Here is a 23906-nt window from a genome sequence, read left to right on the forward strand (position 1 = left end):
CCCAAGTGCAGACTCGCGTCTGATCGCCTTAATAGGCCAAGGAGCATTCACCTACTGCATCACGGCGAGCAATACAGGGTTTTCCGGTCCCACCACAAGGCGGTTCTCTACAGCCACTTGGTTTTGATTTGGCCGACAGGATTGCTGTCCCGTTTTTCTCATCGTTACCTTGAGTACCAGTAAGGAGCCGTTGGTGGAATTCAGTTGACGTAGATAGCTGATCTCTTCTACGATTCTTTAATTACAGGATGCAATTGTTGGATTGACAAAATTGCAAGCTGAGCAAGGCTTGATTGGGACCATAGTGCTGTCAATGAAAAACTAGTGATGAAATTTCTGTATCGAAGTAAATATCTGCACAGATCAGCTCGAATACTGTTCGAAATGTTAAAGCTACTCTGCGATAGGGTTCTCCATTGACATTGCACTTGAAATAAATTTCGAAATTTAGGCTTGTTGTACATAAGATTTTGGACATTTACGTCAACTTGTGTACTGAGGGACATCATTTTTGTTTAGGTTGTCCCAGATTTCGCTTGAGCTCAGGAATTTATCATGAAGTCAAGTATTATTTTGAAGTATTTAAGCTTGTTTCTTCGTTAACAATGCACTATGAACCAGCCACTAGTCAGCTTCTAAGGATATGCATTGAATAAGGAGAGCACTAAGTTCTTCTTTTTGTGCCCGTGTTTAAACCGAGTGGTTCCAGGAGGTCCTTAGTGTCATTTAATGTAATTTTTGTTCAGCGTCTTCTGTAATGCGTGCAGATATTACAACTTCAATATCGTAGCACATGCCACTTCATGTCGTCCGTCCAGTCGCTCTCTATGGTTCTGAGTGTTGGCCAACCATAAATGACAATGACCGGCTTCTTGCGGTAATGGAGACGAAGATGTTACGTTGGATTAGTGGCGTCACACGATTAGATCACATCCGAAATGAGGATATCCGCGATCGTTATGGGGTTGGACCGATCGTGGAAAAGTTGCGAGAGAGGCGTCTTTGATGGTATGGTCACGCAATTCGTGCAAACGAGAATTCACTTGCCAAGATTAGTCTGAACATCGAAGTCAATGGTAAACGACCAAAAGGCAGACCTAAACAACGGTGGCTTGATACGCTGGATGGGGATTTGGAAGCCTCGAGATTGCACCCAGATCAGGCATTCGATAGAGTCAAATGGCGAAACCGATCACGACGAGCCGACCCCGCTTGTGAACGGGACAAAAGCTGAAGAAAAAGAAGAAGATGCCACTTCAGCACTATCTTTCGTGACTCTTATGCGCCGAATCTTATTGTTCATTATATTGTAGAGATGTGGATCTGGAATGAATCCTTGGGGTGGATCAGATTCTGTTTTCTACTTTGTGGATCCCCACCCATAATCTTCAGATAATTCTAAAGCATCCTCGTTCGTTTAATTTGCATTTGTTTTGAAAAGGCGGGGTCCGATCGGAATAAGGTTTGGACCTTTCATAGAGATGACATTAGGGGCCCATTTGTGGAGATTCCCATAAAAATGAAATCGCTGATCAGCCAAGGCGTTATTCCGATGTGCTTCAGCTGCTATTTTTTTTATCAACGAAGTAGTGAAGAAGCTATTTCATAAATGTCGCTTTGTTGGCCTAAAAAACCTTATTTGCGACTCAAAATTATAATTATTTTTTTGCACTTTTAACAAATCAACCCAATATCCGGGGGTTGCAGGGGCATATGTGTGGTTTCCTCATACAGCATGTTCTAAGTTGGGCACTATATACTTAGTTAATCCTCAGAATTAATTTACCAGAAGTGAAGCCATGTGCCCTTACCCCCCTCAAATCATGTCTTCAGTACTATTTAAGTAACTTGCCAGCTATGTCTGTCCTCTTTGGTCTCTGTACAGACGATCGAAAAGAGTCCTTTTTGGCTCTACGAAGCAGGGCTCCTCTTAATTTTTTTCATATTTCTAGGGAAATTCTCTCGATTTAGCAGGTGATCTGCATATCCAGTAGTATCCATGAGGGTTCCGTTGCCATTTATAGGGACCTCGTTAGTCCCGGGTATTTCGTTATATTTCAGTTTTTTTTTCACTGCTACGGTCAGTTATGTTGGTGGTTGTTTGGGGGAGGGGGTGGAAGAGGATATAGTTGCTTTTTTCTGGTTCTTCTGTCAGTGGAGCCGAATTTCCACCAAAAAGAATCTCAACAATCTTAATATCTGAGGACCCACTATCTCTTAGTTTGACTTCTACAGAATGAACTTTTTACAACTTTTGGTAATATTCCGAGTTGCGTCTTTCCGTTTTTCGACCCCAAAACTACCCAAAACGTTGAATTCTCTCCAGTAGCAACACAATGATTGCATGTAAAATGCATAAGAGTACATTTCCCTCTTCACACTCCCCAATCTTCTTTCCACCCTTGCAGCGCTACAATAAAATTTTCAATTGCAACTACTCGAGTCATAAAGTTCTCCTCAGAGGTCGTCATAACTGCATAAAAGTGTTTTTTACTTTAAACCTAAGCTTACCAGAAACTAGATGATATTAAGGGGGTAAATGGGTGGAAGGTTGCATGAGGCACACATTAGCGTTTGGATGACACTCAGACATGATAATAACTAATCATTTTTCAAGGCCACATCAGAGCTATGCAATGGGGCGGAAGGGTAGGTAAGTGGCGCGACGCTATAGCTTAAATTTTTCCGTTGACAGTCAACAAAATGTGTAGGAGCGAAAAATCTCTTGGTTAGAAGATTCTCTGGGTGAAGTGCTGCCATTGTAGGGGGTTGAGATGGCATGGGATGTGGGGACGGAATTAGATTGTTTTATCTTTGATGGGACTTTTGACGATCAGCGAGAAACCCATCCAGTTGAGCCTTTAGAATTTAAACCCTGGAATTTTCCGCAAATGTGGGGTAGTTCTAAAGACTGACGATGAAAGCATTTTTCGTCCCTCTGTGTAGAGCTTCCCACTTCTCTAATATTTCACCCTCAAATCAAAGTCTCTGTTGAACTAGCAATATCTTGGCTCCAAAAGCAAACCACTCGGTCAAGAGCTTACCATGGCAACTCTACTTATTCGTAAATCGCTCTCGTTTGGTCAATGCAACTACTCTAAGTACCGGCACATGTGTGCAATACAAAATGCAATTATGTACTCTGCAGTTTTATTTACATTTGTCGCCACTATCTTACCGGAAGCTTTGCAATTTACATTGCCAATGTCATCCTGCGCTCATCGTGGGCTAACATAGTGCTGACATTGAAATTTATCTGTAAATATTGTTCTTCATTAAATATTAGAAATTTTTCAGGCTTTAAGGTTTTAGAGAAGTGGATAGGATGTGAAGCCAGCAGGGTTGGGCAGCCCGGGGTGGCAATTCATTTCTCAGGGATCTGAAAACTTCCAGGCCTTGTTCATGGAGGCGTACGAGTATGTTATCTATTTATTTGAAAATGTCCTTGTTTCTGTCAATTTATTAAGTTCTACACAGTCGCCTTCAACTGTAAATAAAATTAGTGAAATATATTGACGCCATTGTTTATAAATTTGGACCTAGAAACAAAGAGAATTTTCGTAATTTATAATTATCTCCGGCATTAGCTTTAAAATAGCATCAATTCTCTATACCTCCTTCTGCCCGCTACGCAGTGTTTATTGGATCCTGGCTAATTGCTTCCTGAAGTGCAACACAAATAGGGGGCGGGGGTGAGGGTGGATGAGGTTGAAGCCCAACCACATATTTGCGTTGCACGCGAAAAAGCTTTCGATTTACGATGACCTTGAAATGCAAGCACAACGCTTTAATGTCGTGAATGTCTAAGTTTCTCTGATGATGCACAAATTGCTTGAAAGAAGGGATGAAAGGGGGTGGAAGATCATTTCACTATATTTGTGCATATAGCATAGTATCGGAGAGTGATTACCACAAATGCAGTTTCATATCGATTGCATTCACGTTTCCATTGTGGTTGTGTTCAACAAATTCAAAAGAAACAATTCAAAAGCAAATAGGGGTAGCTGTGATGGGGAACAAGCCTGCTCACAGAACCTAATCAATGTCACCCTGTGTTCTGCTAAAGCTTTCACCCCAAATGGCAAAGGAGGGTAAAATCTGAAAACTTGCATTACTGAACTTTTCCGAAGGGGTTGACTCAATTGCGCAGAGTGCATATCCTAGGCACCACCCAACTACCCACCCAACTCTTCTACGGGGATGCAATTTGAACTCATGAAGAGGATGAGAATTAACGATTTTTGTTGTTGTGTGCATTTCGTTGCACTTTAACCTTGAATTTCACACGGGACGGGAACGTAGAGTCGTCAGTCGTTAACCCTTACAAAGCTTATGTTTCAAGAGAAAGCTATTATTATGGTCATTGCAATGGTTAAACTCCGTTGCTAGCTGGACGAATGATATTTACTGGCTTTCGCGGGGATGTACTTTTGTTTCTTCTACATATTCTGCAACTCTCGAGATGTTTGTATATTTCATTTTTCAATTCGTGTTGAAATCCGTCTCGATTTGTGCTGTACACGATAACTTTCTCTTTTTCGTATGTTTCCATTTCGGGTATCGATCGATGACGGTTCCTTGGATTTTGTGTTGAGGGTGGTTAGTATCATGCAATTGGGTACTGTTGAAAGGAATATTGAAATGTTGATGGGGAATTTAGCGTAAGGGTGATGACGTCTGGATGTTTTGGCGTCGCGAAGGAAATGTTTCAAGGGTGACGGAAGGGTTTGAATAATTTGTTGAGGGAGGAAAGTTGGGGGGACGAAGGCTTACTTCTTAAATAAAAATGATCAGGTTTTTTAAAAGGGAGGTAAAGTGAAGGTTTCGAAAATTTCAAAAGTCTTGAATAATTAAGGGGGGTTTTGGGGCTCAAGCCTTTATTCCCTTGAATGAGGACTTTATGGCTCTGAGTGTTGGCTGACTGTAAAAGACAACGAACGGCGTCATGCGGTAATGGAGAAGAAGATGTTGCGTTGGACTAGTGGCGTGACACGTTTTGATCACATCTGAAATGAGGATGTCCGCGATCGTTATGGGGTTGCATCGTTATGGGGGTCTTCGCTGGTATGGTCACGCAATTCGTGCTAACGGGAACTCACTTGCCAAGATTGGTCTGAACATCGAAGTCGATAGTAAACGACCAAAAGGCAGGCCGAAACAACGGTGGCTTGACATGCTGGATGGGGATTTAAAAGCCTCAAGATTTCACCCAGATCAGGCATTCTATAGAGCCAAATGGCGAAACCGATCATGACGCGCCGACCCCGCTTGTGAACGGGACAAAGACTGAAGAAAAAGAAGAATGAAAACTTTAAAAAGAACAAACAACGACCAAAAGGCAGGCCGAAACAACGGTGGCTTGGCACGCTGGATTGGGATTTAAAAGCCTGCCCAGATCAGGCAATCCATAGAGCTAAATGGCGAAACCGGTCACGACGAGCCGACCCCGCTTGTGAACAGGACAAAGACTGAAGAAAAAGAAGAATGAGAACTTTAAAAAGAACAAACAGCGAACAAAATTTTCTTCCTGTGCCAAATAAATGCGAACACTAACATCCCTCCCCCCCCCCCCTTGCCACACTCTGGTCCACTAACATTATAATCAGAGGCTTATCACTTGGCTCTCCATGATATCTGAATTTCTTACGCATTTAGGGCTTTAAAATACCAAAGTCGTGATAGTAATGTTATATGTGCTTTATGTAAAGGAAACTTCGAGAAAACTGATTTTTTTTCGACCAAGCAGGAAGGCCTGACGAGAGGGGGTGGAAACGGGGGGTCTTCTCCCTCGGACCCGTAGTTTTCTCGGGGATTCCAAGCATAAATTTCAATTGGAGGAAGGGATAATATGGGATTCACAATGTTCACCCCCGAGCTAGTCTTTCCGCATAATTTTCACTTCGGTCCCGAATTTTCTCTTTTTAAGGCTCTCTAGGGGATACGGGTGGCGTTTAGAAAGTCCTCTGAATTGTATGATTATGAAGTTAGCTTCACTTATCAACGGCTTATTTAAGATTTTTGAATCATTGCTAATATCGTATGATTGGAAAATCTGTATCCGAAAATGGCGTATTTATGGAGGAAGAGCTTAAAAGGACTTTTCGACGCACCCCTTAGTTTTGGGTATGAAAAAGTATTAAAATGTAAAGTTTAAAAACGGGATACAGGCAGAATTCAATCGCAAATCATATTCAATAATTGCGCGATTTTATAGATAAATACCTTGATGAAAATTGAATCTTTTCCGCATCGATCAGATAAAGATTGTTCCCACTAATTTCGAATAAAAAAAGTCACAACAGCATCCAATTCGTCCCTAAAAACATTCCGTAATTATGAAGGTAGATACCCAGAACCGAACAATTGATCACTTTTCCTCCCTAGACATTACATTAACCCCATACACCGATACAGCGCAAAAAACAACACTATCTGGTGAAATAGATTTTACTTTCTTTACGAAAATTCCGCACAAAGAACCGACGACCAGCCAGACGATACCGAATCTTCGAATTATATTATTAACTTTTCCTTTCCGCTCAGTAATGCACTATAAATGCATGCACTTTACAGTAATACTCATGATAATCTGGGAATTTTTTTCAGTTACTATTATCGCAATCAAGATAGTTAGGGTCTAATCAGTTGCAACAAAAGTCATTTTATGTAAGTGTTGTAAATGGGAGTCCATTTAACTAGCTAAAGCTTGGTCTGAGTTAGTGTGGTTTGTAGCACTGAGTTACACCTAGCTACATAGTTGTTTGGATGTATTGTGCATCTAGATTCGCGAATCTAATAGAATTCATGCAACACTATTTCGTACTAATACTATAGGGTGTACGCGGGGCTTATTATAGAATTTCTTGGAATTACTATTTCGTAGGAAGTTTCTCCCGAAAAGTGAGGATCGTTGCAAATCCGAGAGTCTAGGCAGGGTGAGTATTCACAGAGCAAGCTCTCAATCGGCCTTAGTCTGAGAGAGCGGGATCTTAAATCAGCCATAATCTACACCTTGTATTTTTTTAAGACTCCACACCGTCCCCCCCCCCTTTAAAAAAAAGAAAGAAGATGGTCCTAAACATCAATCTACCCCACAGAATAAAAAAAAACCCTTCTTTGTTTTTCAGTAAAAAGAAAAGTGAAAGTATCTATATATACGCTGTGAAAATATCTTTTTCGTGAATCATCAATTCATAATATTTCCTGACTCATATAAAGTGCTGGAATGTGAAGCGATAGTTTTAGATATAATCTCAAAAGGTCTATAATTCACAAACCTTCATGTTCAGGGTGTGGTGCCGAATTCCATGGAAAATTCATTTTGAGTTTTTTGTCATTCCATAGCACTCGTGGAAATCGTTGTGAGTATTCAAATAACTTGAAGTATGTGCTAAACCATGGTGACCTCAACAGGGTCGTAATATTTAAACCAAGTTCAGAGTGTAACTGAAAGGCACTGATTATCAAAAGTGTCCATACAGAGCGTTAAGCGATGGAAATCACTCGGTTCCTCCAGTATCTAAAATATGATCTGAGAGTCTATGATGTTGGTGCGTCAATAGTGGTAATACCGATAGTGAAAATGAAAATCTGCAGATCTTCATATGGAAAGATTTTGTAGACCAAAAAGCCAGACATATTGAATTGGGAGAATTGTCAAAAACCAGGGATGTAAGAAGTAGGCCTTGACCGGACACAGGTTCTTCCACTGCTGATTGTGATGTTGGTGTGAAGGAGCAAACTATGCCCAGAATTAACAAGGAGGCCCTCCGTTGCAAGTCTTACATAGCTAAAGTAAGACCGATACTTTCCAAAGTCATTAGGACAATTTGAATTGGCCAGTATAACCTAATTGTGTATTCCTTCCAGTGGCCAGTGTAACCTATTTGTGTATTCCTGCAAACCAATGCTGCAAAAGAACCCAGATTTTTTTTTCCAATGCAAGAGTTTTCACTGTAGATATGCAAATCAAACGAAGAAGTAAGCGCTGGTATGCCCATGATTTGGAAGTTATCCAGATTGTTGCAGGAATGAAGTTTCCGTCAAATGATCAGATGCAACGTATTGTATTCTGTAAGTATCATGTCATACTATGGCGTTTCTTTAACAGCAAAATTAATTTCTGGCAAGTGCAGCGGGACCATGAATGGGAACTGTTTCATCCAGAAGCAGGACGCCACGCACGTTCATACCACCGATTTGTTGTAAAATTAATTACGGAACCAAGTTGACATGTGTGAGCTTCTCTCAGTACCTCAAATTTGAATCCTTTGGGCTTGTACGTACCGAGGGTAGTTAAAAGGCTCACTAACAAGTCCAGACATTCAAACGTCACATCATAGAGAGCCTTTATGTTGTTGAAAATGCATTTCAAACCCTTCAAATCGAAAATGAAGGAAGTCATTCAAGTAAGAAAAGGAAGCAGTTCGGTTCAATTCTCAACCTTGTCGGAGAAAATGTGCAATTTTTCCGTCCTTTAACGCCGGATCCTGTATATTAATTTTAATGTGGAAAACTTAGTACCGAATACAGACTGGCATTATTAAAAATGGCTCGATTGGCGAGCAATCCACGAAACCAGTAATCCAATGAAATATTGTTGGAGTATTCTTAAAGGCATTCCATGCTTTTTGCAGGAAAACAGGTAGAACCAAAAGTTATTTTCCAACCATAGAGAGCCATTAGGTTTCTCTAGATCATTGCTTCATAATGAATTAGGGGCCGTTCTGCAAAAAACATGACCTTGAATCATAGAAGGGCTTCTTTTCCAGCGTTGAATATTAGGGCAACCATAACAGCAAGGTTCTGGCAAGGGGGCAGGATTTTTTTGTAAAGAATCTCCTATTTTGAGTTTTAGCGGACATAGTCACACCGTCGAAACCCATTTTCAAGTTAAAATCTCTAAGGGACTACCTACTATACCTAGGAGAAAATATCCTCCATTGACTGTAATTGTTCTGTTTGCGGTCCCACTAGATGATAGGCCTTAAAGAGTCTCCTGGTATTAGAGTCTCATCTGATTGGACGAAACTATCTATTAGGATTTTTGTTTGGGATATAAGGGATCCTAAGTCCACATTCACTTGATGTTGGACCGGACCAAATGGAGGGCAACTGAATCCCAAGTTTTTTGGCCCACGTACCACTCGCTTGGGTTATACCACTCAAGCATACGGAAAGAAAGAAAAATTGACTCTTTCAACCAGGGCAAAGGCAACTCATCAGGCGTGGCCCCAGCTCTGCCATGGGAGCAACGTGACCGAAAGTCTTCCAGTTTGATGAGTTGCCTCTGCCCTGGACGAAACCGCCAGTCTTTTTTCATTTTGTGTGCTTGGATGCTATGCCCCAAACGAGGGTTCCGTGGACCAAAAAATATGGCAGAAAGTTACTCTCCATTTGGTCGGGTCCAACATCAAGTGAATGTGGACTTAGAGGGTGAGGTAGCATCTGATGAGTTGCCTCTGCCTTGGACGAATCCTTCAGTCTTCTCTTAATCTGTTAGAAATCGTTTTGTGTGACTACCAAGTAGTTATCCCCAAAGAAGCGAAGGTCATCCCCACATTGAATAGAAAATTAGGATTTATTGCTGACCAAATTTGTGTTTTTTCCAACCCATTAAATACCTTTTTGACGGCAGACTTCGTGGTAAAAGTTTAACTTTTAGGAAAGCAAATGAACTATCGCGAGAATAAACTATCCCGGAAAATTACGAAGTTATTTAGAAAAATTATTAATTAGATCCGAAAAAGTATGAAGATGACAGAAAGAACTTTATATTCTCAATTAAGTCAAAAGTTGACAGATAATCAGTGAAACCTGCTTTCAGAAAGGTAATTTTCAATTCATGGAGGGTTTTTTCCCTGGTACTACCATAGCCCGGTTGTTTCCACGAATTTGCGTCCAATGATCACGTTCTCTAGTTCCTAGCACATAATACTATTTCACTGACAACTTTAACTGCTATGTTTTCCTGGTTTTTCTGACTGGTCTACTTCCGCCAGTTTTCCCTATGAATATCACTTTGGGTATTATGGCATCGTTCATAGGCTGTAGATGACTAGCTTACTGCGTTCTTCTTTAGCATTTATCTAGCTTGGTTGGGGGGTCGGCATGTTTGGATGGGAAGGCAATTTTCCTCGGTTATAAGCTTGGTACAGCAGGAGCCGAGGGACACCGACACCACCTCTTTGAACATACACATGACTTTAGAATGAGGACAATGAAGGGGAGGGGGAAATTTGGATTGTTTCGAAAAATGCTATTAACGGACGGAAATATCATGGCCTATCTTTTATTTCAAAGAAGGCAGGAAGAAGATGTTCATACCATTAGTGTTCGCCAATACCTGGTGGGACCGTCTGGTATTGACAGAGAGTTTCCTGACTACATACTTGGGTGATACATTTAAAAGGCCAACCCATTTCCTTGTATTCAACCTGACTGAAGGGCGAGTGTACCCGAATATTTTAAAGTGGCACCTGAATTATTACACCAGTTATTGCCTCTTTTATAAGCCGAACTAATTGCAGTATTATTTGGTACAATACTGCCGGAATAATATTGTCGCAAGCTCACTCACCATTTCTCTAAGACTACCGTACGCTGTTGGCGGCTTGTCGCTTTGATATTTGTCAATCATACTTTTAGTTTATAGTCTTACTTTTTCTCTGTTGGAAGTTTCAGGTGGATTGCGTCTTGGAGACCTGGAGACAATATGACTGTGGCGCTGCTTGTTGTGACTTTTAAATACTAATAGAGTATCTTTTTTGTTCAAGGACTGAGGAGCCCTAAGCCCACATCTACTTAATATCGGACCAGACCTGATGGAGAGCAGCTTATCCCCACTCTTTATGGTCCACGGACTCCTCCTTGTCAGAAAGTTTTCCAAATTTTTCACATGATCACACCTTTGTGATCGACGTATCAACGAACGTCTCAAATCTAAAATTTACCGCAATGTCGTCCGTCCAGTCGCTCTCTATGGTTCTGAGTGTTGGCCGACCATAAAAGACAATAAACGGCGTCTTGCGGTAATGGAGACGAAGATGCTACGTTGGACTAGTGGCGTCACACGTTTAGATCACATCCGAAATGAGGATATCCGCGATCGTTATGGGGTTGCACCGATCGTGGAAAATTTGCGAGAGAGGCGTCTTCGATGGTATGGTCACGCAATTCGTGCAAACGAGAATTCACTTGCCAAGATTGGTCTGAACATCGAAGTCGATGATAAACGACCAAAAGGCAGACCTAAGCAACGGTGGCTTGATACGCTGGATGGGGATTTGAAAGCCTCGAGATTGCACCTAGATCAGGCATTCGATAGAGCCAAATGGCGAAACCGATCATGACGAGCCGACCCTGCTTGTGAATGGGACAAAGGCTGAAGAAAAGATCACACGATATGACTAACCTAGACTAGAGGCAGTTTTCCCAAATTAACTCTTATCAGTGTAACCTTCCCTCCCAAGAGCCCACGTTGTGAAGTACAGTTGAAATGGAATTAAACTAGTACCACTGCGAAACTTTTGGTAATGCTGTGATGTACTCATTCATTAGGCGTGTTAGCTAATCGCCTTTAGGTGCTCGCTTTGAGTTTCAACTCTGTAACGTCACCGCGTTATTTTTAAGAGCGCCATTAGCAAAATTGTGTTTTTTTGTGTAATGCACAATGACACTCTGGAATTTTGACCAGCGTTAGGCGATTAGGGTTGGAGTTAAATTGAGAAAATTTGACAATGTAAAATGAGAAAGTTCGCCAATGCAGCCTTTTAACAGTTCAAATTGTAGGAAGCCTTCCTTATCAAGAACCCTGGTTTCCCACTAGCTGTCAATGACCGAGAACTGGCGGAAGACACCTAACTATCAACTTAAAAAAGAAATGAAATTGGTGTACTCAGGTGAAATCAGACTGTCTAACATACATTGAGTGAGGAGCAAATATCGAACAGTTCTGTCCTGCGATTATGCTCCCATATTCTTTGCTAGTTTTTTTTTCGTTGAACTACATGAAACTAAATTTTGGGGACATCACAAAAAAAGTGTGACAGACATGCTAAGTGTGACACTGGGTGGAGCCTTTCAGCGTTGTTACCAAGATTAGGAACAACGACTCCACCGAAAAATGTAATTGCTCAAAGGACGCGACCACAGGACCGGCCGAAGCAACGGCGGCTTTATACGGTGGATGGTGATTTGCAAGCCGCGCGACGGAATCCTAATCAGATCTTTGACAGAACAAAATGGCGCAACCCATCTAGACGAACTGACCTCGCTTTTGAACCGAGTTAAAGCTAAGGAAGATGAAGTGGAAGAACTACTTTGAAGGGTTTAATACGGTGGAATCTCAATAACTCAACTGACAGCTTGGTATGAATTATCAGGATTACCAAATATTTGGAGTACAAAATCAAAAAGTAACTCTGGGAACCGGAATTAGGCGAGATAGTGTATAATTAAGGATAGGAAATACTATGATTCCATTGCATTATTTTGTAACAAAATAAGAATTTTGGTCAATAAAAAAACAAAATGAATAAATTTTTTGGAAGTTCGAGTGGCTTGAAGAAAAGATGACGAAAAGCCACCTGTAGTATTCTTAAACATCGCTAAATTAGGATCAAAGCCGGTTGAAACTGGTGAAACTCAACCGTATTGTCGGTCAAGTGGAACCAAGCAATCGTGTATCTTAAACTTGATTTTACAAACTCCGATTCCTTCAATAACAAAAGATGTCAATTTGGACCAGAAAGTCAGGCGTATAATATGAGACATTGATGAAATCCATGCGAGCTTCTCGGAAGGACTTGGATGGCGCTGAAGCACATTTCGGCGAATTGACAGTAGTGACGCATAGGTACGGTTGACACATCCGTTTAGGTGTTTGCGGTAACAGATAGTATATAAAATGACACCCCGGTACGGACTGCTGTTGGGCAGGTCTGTGCGTAATACAGTTTGAGAGTTCAGTCGGTGCTTTTCCCACTACCTTCTAACGTTTTATTTCCATAATCTAGTCAAATCTAAATGGAACGAATCTTATTCACCCTATTTATGGAAAAAATCTTTAAGTGTCAGTAAAAGCTACTACGAGAATATCACCCAGTGTCACTTTCCATCAAAGCTATCAAGACGACAAACCAGACCCTATCTAGAATTCCCACTGAAATCGAAACCCTTCCGATACTGGTTCCGTAGAGAAAAATTAATCCAGACATATTATCAATTCCGCGTCATATTAGATACCGAATTGCAAGGTCTCGTCAGTTTTTTTTACGATTTCAAGTGAGATGTTTATGAGCTGCAAAAGCCCATCTAAGTGCAATTGTGCATATACGAATGTTAGTCGGTTAGGTATTAATTGAAAATGCTGTCTCGCTGCAATTTTGTGCATGAATGCAAAATAGAGATACTCTAGGAATAGTGGTGTATGTTCGCTATAGATTGTTTTTGAATACAAGTAAAGATGTTAAAATATTACATAATTTTTGACGTTATTGTCACGTAGATGAGAGTCACATGTCGACAAGGTCTGTTGGCTGTGAAAAAAGTAAATAACTTGATTCATGTACAATTATTTTGGGTCGAGATTTGTACATTTATTTTGCCTTTAGAATAGTAGATATTTGAAAGCTTCTAGGTAATTTAATTTATGCAGTCAGTGCATAAAGTCTTCGGAAGAGTTAGTGGTTAGAGCACTGGGCGGTTGCGGTTGAAGGTCGCGGTTCCAATCTCGCGAGTGGTATAGGGATTGGTATATCATGCTGAACGGCTGATATTTGAAAGAACTGAACACTTCCACTTCTTCAATTTCGTGTAGTTTAATTTCCTCAAATCGAGGTGAGGTTATCAGGTAAGGGCACAGGGGCAAACCAGAGAAGATGAAGTCAAGAGGGACGCGGCAATTGTATACTAGTGAGTGAAGTTCTTCGGAACCGAAGTTGAAGACTCCTTGACATCTCCCCAGGACCAAAAAAAAAGAAAATTTTTTTTGGAATCCGTTGCCCTTACCACTTTCATTTCAACCGAGTTTTCCACTGGTAAAAACCAGGGGCCATCATCAGAATTTTCAGTTTAAAATTCACCAACATTTTGAAGGGATGACATATTCATCCGTATTTAACTAAAGTGATATTTATCCTTATAGCAGATTCATGGCTTAATTTTCCGAGCCATTAAATAAGACACGGTTTCTTCCAAACTTCGCAGAAATTGGCCTCACAAACTAATGGTCTATTTCATCCGGAAAAAGTTAACTCTTCCAATAAAATGTCATATTTAGCTCTTTTAATGGAACATTTTCGATTATTGATGAATCTAGGCAGCATTTTCAAAAAGAAGGTGTGGCAACGTACGGTGAGATCATCTCTTCCCTGACATGAAACCGCACCCCAATCCATTTTTTTCACCTCATGGGTAAGTCCGCGAAATATTCGACTAAATTTGCTTTTGGTTGGTCTCAAAAAATAATAAAAAAAAAATATAAATGAATAAAAATTTTCTGAGGCCAACATATGGATCCAAAGAAATGGAACTTGAAATTTAGTTGTTTTTTTTGTTGGTTCAAATTTTCAACCTTTCGTTATATTTATGGTGACTAAGCTCCTCCAACTGGCATCCTTCAGTAGTAGTCGAAGTTACATCAAGGGATTCCACCGGATATTTTGCTTGAAATTATTTTCGGCCCCGGATGATTTATGGCCAATTTTTGAGATTTTTTTTAAAATTATAGACCAAAAATTGATTTAATTTAATTTTAATTAAAATAAAATAATAAAATTCATTAAAATTGAAAATTTAAAAATAAAATCCACACCCAAAGATGACCAGCATCCTTATTCACTTTCCACGCTACCCTTGATGTACACTTTTATTTTTCATTGACATCTCACTCTGGAAAGGTATTTCGACCCAAAAGGACGAGATATATGACAGTGACAATTTCATGTAAATCACAAAACAACTTACTCAATCTCCTTTGCCGCAAATACTTAATTTCAATCAGATTCAATTCCCTTTCAGAAAGCACCGCACATTCCATCCTTTTTGATTTTTTTATCACTTCATCCGAATTACGATGATATCCTTATTATAATTATGCGGTAGTGTTTTGATGTGGCCAAGTAAGTATCTACCAAAAATTTTCAGCACCCGGCATAACACTCAGCACATTCAACCGAACCAATGCTTCCACCCAGGAAACTTTCCGCAATACACACCCTACTCCTTCGATGCACAGATACATACGAGTATATACCGCAAATGCTATATAAACATTTATTACGTATTTATATACGACGATAGAATTGCACTGAACTGCATCGAGCTTGCATTGAAAATAAGAGGAAAGGCCACAGCAGAGAATGCGGTCATTGAACTTTTGCATCGACGAATCCCGAACACTCAGCTGGAAAACGAAGAACAGTGCGAATTTGGTGGTATGATGCAGGACCACGGGGTTGATGGGATCCACCAAAGATATCTGAACAGTTGGGTTGGGCTTTGCTAGGGTAGAAAACTTAAACTCTATCAAACTCATTGAAAATCATTCGGTTTGGTTTAAAATGGTAACTAATATCCTGGCCAAATGTTAATCCTTCCGATAATATTGGACTTGAACACAAAAACATCTTATCTGGCTTGACTTGTCTGTCAGCAATCCCGAGCAGTTTAAACCGACTTTTCTTCGACACTTCACAAAAAACAAGGTTGCTATAGTGACTGTATTGTGACACCAACATTTTCCACATCATTTGCATATCAACTCATCCACTCTAATCTCAAATCAACGAGACATTTTAAAACAACAGATTTCAAAAGAATATTTCTAAATCACAAATTCATTGAAATGAAAAATCCAAAGGAAAATCCGTGGAAAATCTTCTCGGAATAAACGAAACGCCATGACCTGCCTTACATGCTAACCGCCCGGGATAGGACTGGGATTGCACACAGCATGGAGAAAGCGCAGTAAAAGCTTTTGCACATCAACATATTCCATTCTATGCAGAAGCCATTATAACCTCCAACTGAACCCCCTGATGCAGTTCGTCCATTGCCGACTGCCACCCCGTCGTCACTTCTCCCTCAATCTGGCCCACTTGCCCATGCTGCTTGCACCGGCTAGGATATTTACACCTTCGATTCATAAACATTTACTCCATTTCGGCCTCCTTCGAGGACAACGCAAAGCTGCGGTACTGTACATCTAATCCTCTCCCTGTCCCTTGTCGATTGCATAAAATGTAAATAGTTTTTTTTTTCTGAGCCTGCAAAAGTCGCAGTCATGCCATTGCTAAGTTGTCTAACCTCAACCCTGCTCACACTTTAGGGAATTCCCGATATGGTGTCCTTTTTCCCATGCACCTATGGAAAGAAGAAATTTAGAGACTGCAACATGTATGTTGTCCGGGGTCATGAACTCTGTTGTGCCGGCTCGACAACATCTATCAGCTGCAATGTAGCTTCATTTTAGATCTTTGCTTTCGTCATCCCCCTTTGGCTGCTCCCGTTCATGACTTCCATACGGGATTCCTTGAGTTCATCGGGAGCGTCAGTCTCGACTTCAAACAATTGTAAACTTAATATTATAGTGTGCGAAAGGAAAGGATAGGAATGGCAAGGAAAGGACGCTGTTCAACGAAAATGAATTTTGTGTTGAAGGGGTTGGATGACATGTTGAAGAATTTTGTTCAATAATTTTGGATTGTGATATCGGATAAGGGATTAGGATTATTTTAATTGTCATGTGGAAGAAAAAATTTTTAATGTATATTTTCAGCACCTTTTTTCCGGGGGTTACTTGATCTTCCCGGGAACTAGTTGTCCCTTTCAAGGAGCCTGCTATTTCAGGAAATGCAGCAAGCGAAAGGATTCGGACTAGCATCATAGCTAGCGGGGACATCCTTGCTTGTCGGCCTTACTGAAATGATAGACTTATTTGAAAACCAAATTTAGACTATTGTTAATGGTTAATGGTAAGAGACTGAGAGAGACCCTGATGAATCAATCCACGTGGCTACTGAATGATCTTTTCTCACTGAAAGAAGGGGGGCTGAAGGGGAGTGAATTTCCATTCAACCAATTCCCAAGCTTTTGCAGTTAATTTATGAATGAGAATAAGGTCAATTAGGCACCGGCTCAAAAACCCTAGGTGTACCGGGAACAAACTCGTAGTTTGCAAGGACTAACCTCGCAAATTGTTTGGGACTCCTGCGGCAAGACACGAAACCTTGGCATAATTCTTAAGACGTCCAAAGTTTCTGACTGGAGATCTCATAGTTGCCTAAGTTCTACTAGAATTTTGCGGGGAAATTCACATCAGACAATTCCCCGGGAGGCGACACCCAGGTCCTGACGGAGTAGGCCGTTAGACTGGTGAAATACTGTGAGAGGGAGGTTCTGCCATATTCTCGGCATCGGTGCCAAAGCAGCAACACCGATTGAAGCTCCTTGAATTTATCCCCGATTGGACAGAACTAGACAATGTAGGAAGTACGTAGACAACGGTGACTAGCACTAGGCAAGGCAGTCAAAATCCAAGAAAATACTCGTGTGAACGGATTAATTAACTACTGGAAGGTGTCGGAGGAGTTCCCGACATCAGATCCAAGAATAATAGAATTTGCCCTTCGTTGAGGGCGATTTTGAAAAAAAAGGTAATAGTAAGGAATCTCTAAAGAAAATGGGAATCCTCATCTGAGGCAGCCCTCGATATCAAGAACTAAAGGGAGGAAACTGACGCAAACAGTGGAATACCTCAATCATATCATCGTCGAGGCCTTTGAGGCCAACCATCCAATTAACGCAATCACCTCATCAAGTGACGTATTTTGGTGCACCAACAACCTGGTCAGAATGAAAAAAGAGGTCTGAAATCTCTTCAACCGGACGAAACAGACTTTGGACTGACCGAGGTGTAAAAGCACACTGAATACATCAGAGAAGGAAAGTAAAATACCTTCGAGAAACTCTGGAAAGGGATTAGACAAAACACAAGGGCATAACGAAAAATATAGCCAGATCCTCCGCCACTCTGGGAACGTTTTCTCAAAGCTAATTTTCAGGGGCTCTATTCTACAGTGAAAGCCAGGAACATTCTGCCTGATATCACAATAACGGACAGACGGCGAAAAAAGGATAATTTGAAAATTGCAAAGGGAGGTGTATACCTCAGAAGCAGGGCAGACTAGGCATAGCTGAAATTTCCAAATAACTGATATCATCTGGAGTGGATAGCTTCTTCCTAACACCATTTCAGAGCGGTCTAGGAATCATATTGGGCACCTTCATAAGGATGACAATGAGCTGCATAACCTTAGCGCACGTACCGGGGGCATCAAGCTGAACAAAAACAGTCTTCATTCTGAAAGCGCGCAAAAAGGATCCTTTTCGCTTAAAATTTTTCAAAGACAAATACATTAGAGTTGACCTTACTTCCTTAATGTTCACTGGGCAAGGCGATCAACTGAAACTGCCCTATATCACCTGATGCATGCATTATGAGATGCGATAGATAGCAAGAAAATAGATCTGTGGGCGTTTTTGAATATCAGAGGAGCAGAAATCCAGAGAGGGGGCAATCTTTAAAAGATTTGGGGCACCAGCGAGCCAAGGAGCTATCTCAACTCGAAAAAACCGATACTATTTCTAGACCCTATCCCAAATTATTGACACCGAGGGGAATCATGGCAATAGAGTTTTATTTCGATAGCAATCAAAAGGCGGGCTGGAAGGGCGAGACAGTGATTGAGGCTCTAAACCAGCAAGTAAGTCCTAAGAAAACGCACTTCGAACCAATGGATAAGCATAGCAACATTTTTCGGGCAGAAATATACGTAAGAATGAGGTGTGTCCACCTTAACCTCTAAGAAAATTGGGGTAGAATATAGCGATTCCATCCGATAGCTACCAAGCCGCTCGGTTTCAACCAAGTGAATTCCAAACTGAGCTGGGAATTCCTTAATAAATTCAAGACACTTAGCTTGCAATCTCAAAATACTGAGTCGGAAGGCAATGGAACCGCGGATAAGCTGGTCGAGCAAGGAGCAGAAACACCAGAACCTTTGTCGGAATCGAGAGGTGCGACGAGGATAAAGAACAAAAGAGAATGGTCGAATGAACTATACCAGGTCAACTTACCAGGGATAAAATACCCCAGGGTGCTTATGGGGCGGCATGCAGGGTTATTCAAAAACCACCTAGAAGGTGGTCATAGGACAACATAATAGGACAACATAAAGGTCCCCGTAGGCTACGCTACCAAGAGATATTTGCAGACCATTCTATGAAGATAGTTGTAATGACCTATTGGCATGGATTGGTCAAGGTTAAAAAATCTTTGGAGCTGGTCAAAGTAGACCAAGAGGTCAGAGTTATCCCGACAACCTATAATGATACTGAAATGAACCGTGAGAGTCCACCAGCAAAGAATGAAATTCCACTGAAGTGTCCAGTCGAGACGCTCTTGCATGCCTCTATGCTAGCAAGCATGTGAAGTGGTGCTTTTTAGTCGATCACATGTCAATTATCAAATGGCGCCCAACGTGGGCCTTCCTAAATTTTTACGGTCTGATGATATCAGGAAAGAATGGAGCCCTAAAGACCGCACCTCCTGAATATCTAATACAGGGGAAACACTGACTGAAGATTTGATCTATCGTGGATCTTCCTTACTGATGGCGGTATTCGGGTCTTGAGTTTCACGGCTCCGCGCACACAGTCAAGCCGGAATTATTTTTATTATGAGTTTTAGCTTCGCGTATCTTTTCCAACAGATTGAGGTGATGGTCCCAGTATGTTTTTCAAGGAGTGCGGTCCGACGCATCGGCGGAAGGACACGTCAGAGTCCGACAGCCAAAAATGAAATTGAAATGCCTCCTCGACATGGGCTTGTGCGCCTTTGTGCTAGGAAGGATCTGGAGGGGTACTCTTGGACACTTTAGCCGATCACCCGTCATTTACCAAATGGCGCCCAACGTGGGTCGCCCTAAATTTTATGGCTTAATGATAGCAGGAAAGGATGGAGGCCCCAGAGGCCACACCTTCTCCATATCTGATGCAGGGGAAACACTGATTGAGAACGTGATCCATTGTGGATCTTCCCTATCTATTGCAGCGATTGAGTTTTGAGTTTCACGCACGGGGCGGCGGACTGGCCGGGGTTGTTTTACTGTCAGTTTTAGCTTTGTGTGTTTTTTCCAGTAGGTTTCGGGCGATATTCTTCGCATGTTTTTCATGTCGGGATGCGGTCCGATGTATCAGTTGAAGGACAGGGAAAATTTTGCTAAATGACTAGTGCGGGATTAAAGTTTGCCAAAGGACCACATCATCATATTCTGGAGCTTCACCGTCTTGTTATATCGATTACTTTTTACCATTGCCCTATGGCAAAAATTTCTAAAACGCATCCTTCTTCAATTCACCATTTCTTTCAACTTCCTTTCCTATCACCTTTCTTGCCATATTGCCGTCTTCCCATTTCAATTTACATATTGCCACTATCAACCCCATTAAAATTTTAATATAACTCCAGGAAACACTTTTCCACCATCAAATGTGTCTCTACCGATGCAAATGCAATAACAAAATGCCATAAATTGGGTGGTCTACGAGCATCACAATTGGGTACGTCCCGGTTGACGGCATAGGCCGCGAATACCGAACATCACCATGACCACAGACAAGCGAAAACGTAGCATACCCTCTCAGTGAGCCACACTGCAATCAACCATCCACCCAGTCACCCTGCAGGCGAGCCAGACACCAAAAAATTTATTGGGCAGAGTCAGTTAAAAGTAAACTCTGCATTTTCATATCCGCCCGCCAGCATACAACCAATTTCTTGTGCGCGCCCCACCCCATCCCCCGATTTTAGATTTTTGCGCGCTGTCTACCATTCCCCTTGATCTGAGCCATGCTGATATTGGCCCACAAACAAGGGTCTTTCACCCTTGTTACGAATCACAACAGAAAACAGACACAGCTTTCCGGCCAGACAGGATATGCAACCGAACGAGCTTTCCGATAGGAGCTTTGCTGTAGACGAACGTCCTTGGCGTGCAGTGGACTCAATGGCGGGTGGCATAGTGTTGCGATTGTGTGATGTCATGGCTAAGAATTTTCAATGGGAACTGAGTTGAATGGAGGAAACATTAGAAACATGTAATGATACTGGATGCAGTGTGGTATTCAGAAAAGGATTTAGTGGAAATCTTCAGTTGGAACTGCAGATTTGCATGAAAAGATTTAAGATTCAGAGGAAAATTGAACTTGACGCCCGAATTTGAGGGTTGTTGACTTCCAGCTTATTTGACCACGTGCGTAGATTATCATTCAATCCTAGATAAATTGCTACAGATATCACGAGAAGAGCTAATAGCAGAGAGGACCGGAGGAAGGGTAACTCGTTTCTTATAGGAGGGCTCCCAAAGTGCCTATTTCGACCTAACTTCCCGTCCTTGAACCAAGTTTTTCCTGCTTCCTCTATTTAGGCAGTTTCTTTCATTAGCCGGGTACGAATATCTTTGCATACTATCTGTCCGATTGAATTCTTTAAATAAATCCCTTCATTTGCATTCTAGCAACTTTCCTCAACCATATCCACGAATTCTCTCACTTCCATTCATTCCAACGCAATCTACTAACAATCCCAAGCCTTTCCTCATTTACACATACAACGCGATTTCATGCCGGTTTTGTAGGCCTTCGCCTCCATTGCCATATTCTGCACAAGTGGTGCATCGCAGGGTATGGCAGCTAAAGAGAGCTAGGCCAGGTTATGAAGCCAACGAGGCCGGTCGTGAGGCTTTTGTAAGTAGCAATGACTGCAAGAGAGCCATGACATTCGCTAAAATGCATAACAAGCGACACACACCTGTCCGGGGACTCCCCCACTAACAAGAGCTGCTTTTCTTCCGTATAGACGTATGCATGCATGTAGGTAAGTTGTGGCTGGATGTCAAGCGGCAACCATTTGTTTACTCTGGTCTGTACGCTCTTTGGCGACGCGGTACCACCAACAACCACCGAAGTCTGGCGACGGGCAACGGCAGCAATAACGACGCTTGAGTAGGTCGGTCATTCAACTATCGAACTTGCAAATCCCTCCACTGGTTGTGCTGTTTTCATTGTTGTTGTTGGATAGTTTGTGCTGAAAGAGAGTCTTCCATAGCCAAAGACTAACTTGAAGATTTATCTGTCGTGATCTGAGGGCTTTTGGATCCAAGGCCATGAAAATTCAGCCCCGGGAATTAGATCTACCTAATGGACCTATCGGTTGTTAGTTGGTTGGGGTAGGTCCTTCTATTTCGGGTAGTCCCTGTACCATTGAAGGATGTCTAAGCTAGGTTAGCACCTATTTCAACAAGCCCAAGGATCTATCTTGTAACTAGATGGCCCGGCTTTTTTTAGCCTTTTTCATTGGACCATTCAACTTTCCTCGGGTATCTTCTTTAGAACCTTGTCTCCATCACTCTTCCAAAAGCCTATTCCAGGACACACTCTATTTGGTGCTGAAACATGAACTCTCAGATAAAATCAATTGCCAGGATTCCGGTAAAGCTTGGATGCTCGTTTGTTTTGCTTTCAGGTTGTTGACCTGTCGGTGTTATCAGGATGGAAGCAAGTGTTGCAAAAGCTCCCACAGGAAATGCAACTCTATACCGATTTTTATATGCGTTGCACTTCCATGGAAAACTTAGCAAAAGTCTATTCAGAAAATTTGCTCCTTACACAGATACATCCATACGTTATCGTATATTCGCTCAAATATTGAAAGAGCTTTCTATAAGAGTTTTAAGTCTTTTTTAATTTGTTTTTATTCAGTCATCTTTTTTATTGTAGAATTTTGTAAAGGCTGCAACGCGAAGATAGTAAATGTACAAAAAATGAAAAAAATTAAATTCTTTTGTGGTGAGTTTTCATCACAGTAATTTCTGGTATAAAATTCACTTTAGTAATGGTTGCGCTTTGCACCCAGGGATAAAATAGCAGCATTCTGGCTCCCGTTTCTATAGTCCCTTTTCCAAGGAAGGAGTGATTTGAATTAATTTTCTATTCCATCTTTCCCCATTGCACAGCGTATTCAGATGTTCCGCAGTCGTGGGAATTTTTCGATAGAAGCGATATTATTTTCAAATGTCGCGACATCCTCGTTTGTTAGTTTATGAAAATGAATATTCAAAATACAGTGGGAGTTCACTATGACACCTTGTTCCATTTCAGGACCATTTAATGAATGTAAATCAGAAGAAAACTCCCTCTTTTTGGTCAAAAGTTTTTATTGAATTTATGCATATGTTATACAGTATTTCGGGAACCAGTTGTTCTCCATAGAAGGACGGGATTTTCTTTAAGAAGATTTGGCTATTTACGTGAAAACGGTTTGAAGACTTTTGTGTCCTAGAGTAAAATTTTTATGTTAAATACACATATCGCACGTCGGGAAACCCTTTTGACCCCCTCTTCGGCGATGAGTTACGCTCCGAAAGCGGTGTCAAATAGTTCCCGAAATGCGGTATATGTTTTCAAAATAAAAATTTTGGCCTACAACATAAAAGTGTTCGAACTGTTTTCAGTGAAACGATTAGCTAACGAGAGTACCCCGATTTCAACGCTGATGTATTCGCTGTTTGACAATTGACAATTCTATGAGAATGCAAAGTAGGATTTCGTGAATTTCTCTGGTTTCCATTCAAGGAATCATTTGGAAATTTTGCGAGGAAATTTCACTTTAAAAGAGACTGGAGTTAGCCTTATTTGTAGGAGCAAAAGGCCTATTTTACGTTGCCTTTTTTAAAAAAACATGGAGTCATCTTTACGACTTCTCTCGTATTTTCTTCGCCATGATTTGCTGAGTATTTTTTTGAGCAAATCTTTCATCACCCTTATTTTTATTTGGTAAAATT

The 23906-nt window shown here is 41.2% G+C and overlaps 1 protein-coding gene across 4 annotated transcripts in view; it reads right to left on the minus strand.

Moving 5' to 3' along the window:
* The window catches only part of LOC119648350 (PR domain zinc finger protein 1), a 74826-nt gene that overhangs the window by 22547 nt on the left and 28373 nt on the right, over positions 1-23906 (minus strand). The window contains exons 1-2 of one of the 4 annotated variants that reach the window (XM_038050049.1): positions 6372-6589; positions 6223-6316 (exon numbers count right to left, since the gene is read on the minus strand). The exons of 2 other annotated variants lie outside the window; for them this stretch is intronic. The gene's annotated coding sequence lies outside the window, so the exon portion shown is untranslated. Of the gene's footprint in view, positions 1-6222; positions 6317-6371; positions 6590-14967; positions 15931-23906 lie in introns of those variants that run through there. One more of the 4 variants, XM_038050051.1, reaches the window with a different exon arrangement.

This window comes from Hermetia illucens, chromosome 2, assembly GCF_905115235.1.
Source record: "Hermetia illucens chromosome 2, iHerIll2.2.curated.20191125, whole genome shotgun sequence".
NCBI lineage: Eukaryota > Metazoa > Arthropoda > Insecta > Diptera > Stratiomyidae > Hermetia > Hermetia illucens.